At 36.6% G+C, this 2,500-nt stretch overlaps 1 protein-coding gene across 1 annotated transcript in view; it reads left to right on the top strand.

Annotated features, from left to right (window-relative positions):
• LOC106882031 (uncharacterized) overlaps positions 1 to 2,500 on the top strand; it is a 368,303-nt gene that overhangs the window by 168,984 nt on the left and 196,819 nt on the right. The gene's annotated exons all lie outside the window — the stretch shown is intronic.

Raw genomic sequence — 2,500 nt, 5'->3', positions numbered from 1 at the left:
TGCGATAAAAAGCACGCGTGGTGTGTTCAAGCTTGCTTGCTTGCGTCTGCCTCTGCGTGCGAGCGTGCGTGTGTCATACGTACGCATGCGTGTGTGTGTTTGTGTGAAAGAATGTTTCAGCGAGAGTAAACAGAAAGAAGTAGAGTTAAAAATGGTGTCGAGATATACGGAGAGTAAGGAACAAAGCGAGATGTAGTTAGATAATGAGACATGGTTGAGTGACGTAGCAAGTGAATGAGCGAGAGAGAGAGGGGGGGAGAGAGATAGATGTAGACAGACTGAGAGAAAGGGAGAGAGATTTGGTTGGAGAGAAATTAGGCTAAAAGCATGCATGAAAAATATGAAACCCTCCCCTATTTTTCCCTAAATAATATATACACACAAACACATATATATACTTATATGAATATATATTTATATATATATATATCTATGTACATGCGTACCCACACAGACAACCTCTCTCTCACACACACACACACACACACACACACACACACACACACTCACATATATAATATATACACGTACGCGCGCCCTCACACTCACGGCTAAATGGATTTGACAAATATCACACAGATGCAACAAGAATATAATTTTAGTACATTAACTTTAGCAGAGAACTCTGCTAAAAGTAAATAGAATTTAAATTCGTTTTCAGAGAACTCTGTAATGGAGAATTTTCCGTTTCTGCTGTGTACAATGCATCAAATAAATTAAACTGTGTAATGCCTTAAATGTATAAAATGCCTTAGGTAAATTAAACTGTAATCCTCCTATTCCGCCGTCAATAATTTTGAAATTTCACTCACTTTTATATTTGGCTGGGAGTTATCACCCCTTATAAACAATAGATGTGGCTTGTGATTGTCACTGTTGAATAGTTGTTGTTTCGGTTAAGTTCGTCAAAAACCGGAGGAGGCCACGTTTCCTAAACGCAACAAAACTGAATTTCAACTGAACAATATTCGAAATGAAGTAGATCATTTCTGTTATGCCATTTTGCTGAAACAACCATTGTTTCATATAGTAAATACTATATACAGGCAGTATATACATGGCATCGCATTACTTGGAGTTTCTCCTGTAACAGAAGTACTGCATCTCCTATGTTATCACATACTTTGTATACAACCTGTGCTTGTATCGCATTTTACTGTCTCTAACATTTCTTCTTTGACGTAAATCTCTGCACAAATTGTTGTCTGTCCTTGTGATGCCCTCTTCATCTATGCTCCTGTAGAAAATAAAAGTAACATTATGATTATTTCCATCATCATCATCATCATCATCATCATCATCATCATCGTCATCATCATCATCATCATCATCACCATTATCATCATTATTATTATCATGAAGGCAGCGAGCTGGCAGAATCGTTAGCACGCTAGACCAGTATTAATGCTTAACAGTATTTCGCCCGTCGCTACGGTTTGAGTTCAAATTTCATCGAGGTCGACTTTGATTTTTGGTCCTTTCGAGGTCGATAAATTAAGTACCAATCAAAGAAAGAAAGATAATCCACCTTTCCCAAAATTTCAGCCCTTGTGCCTATCGTACAAGGGATTATCATCCTCATCATCATCATCATCATCATCATCATCATCATTATTATTATCATTATTATGAAGGCGGTGAGGTGACAGAATCGTCAGCACGCTGGAAAAAAAAAGCAGCATTTCTTCCAGGTTTAATTTCTGAGTTTAAATTCCGACGGGGATTCTACCTTTGTGTTTCCACCTTTCGCGGTCGATAGAATAGGTACCATGATGATGATGATGATGATCATGATCATGATGAGAATGTCAATATTCTCGCGATTCTATTCTTTTTTTTTTTCTGTTCATAATTTTTTCCTTTTTTTTTTTATAATCTCCCCTGTTCTTTTCTCAGCTGTTGCTGCTATTGTTGCTCGTGCTATTGTTGTTGTTAACATTTTGTTGCTGTTGTTGTTCTTCTTATCCGTCTTCTTTTTCTTCTACTTCCTTTTTCTTCTTCTTTCTCTTCTTTCCCTTCTTTTTCTTCTTCTTATCCTTCTTTTCTTCCTTCTTCACCTCTCCCTTCGTCCATTCTTCTTTTGTTCCATTCTTCTTTTCCTCCTCCTCCTCCTCCTCCTCCTTCTTCTTCTTCTTCTTCTTCTTCTTCTTCTCCTCCTCCTTCTTTCGTTCTCACTTTCTTTCTTTCTTTCTTTCCGTCATTCTTTTTTCCTCTTTGTTGTTCACGATGTTGTAATGGTATCAATTGATATATACATTCAAGAATTGTTTATTATTTATTTATTCAACTTGTTGTGGTTGTTGCTGCTGTTTTTTCGCAGTCCTGTCACTATTCTTCTTCTTCTTCTTCTTCTTATTATTATTATTATTATTATTATTATTATTATTATTATTACTGCTGCTACTGTTGTTCTTGTTATTATTGAGAATCTTTCTTATAGTAGTATTAGGTTTTTCCATCTTTTCCTGTTACAGATGGCAGTGGTGGTGGTGGTGGTGGT

Source organism: Octopus bimaculoides, chromosome 19 (assembly GCF_001194135.2).
Source record: "Octopus bimaculoides isolate UCB-OBI-ISO-001 chromosome 19, ASM119413v2, whole genome shotgun sequence".
Classification (NCBI taxonomy): Eukaryota; Metazoa; Mollusca; class Cephalopoda; order Octopoda; family Octopodidae; genus Octopus; species Octopus bimaculoides.
Note: the sequence above shows the minus strand (reverse complement) of the source record. Positions and strands in the feature narration are given on the sequence as shown.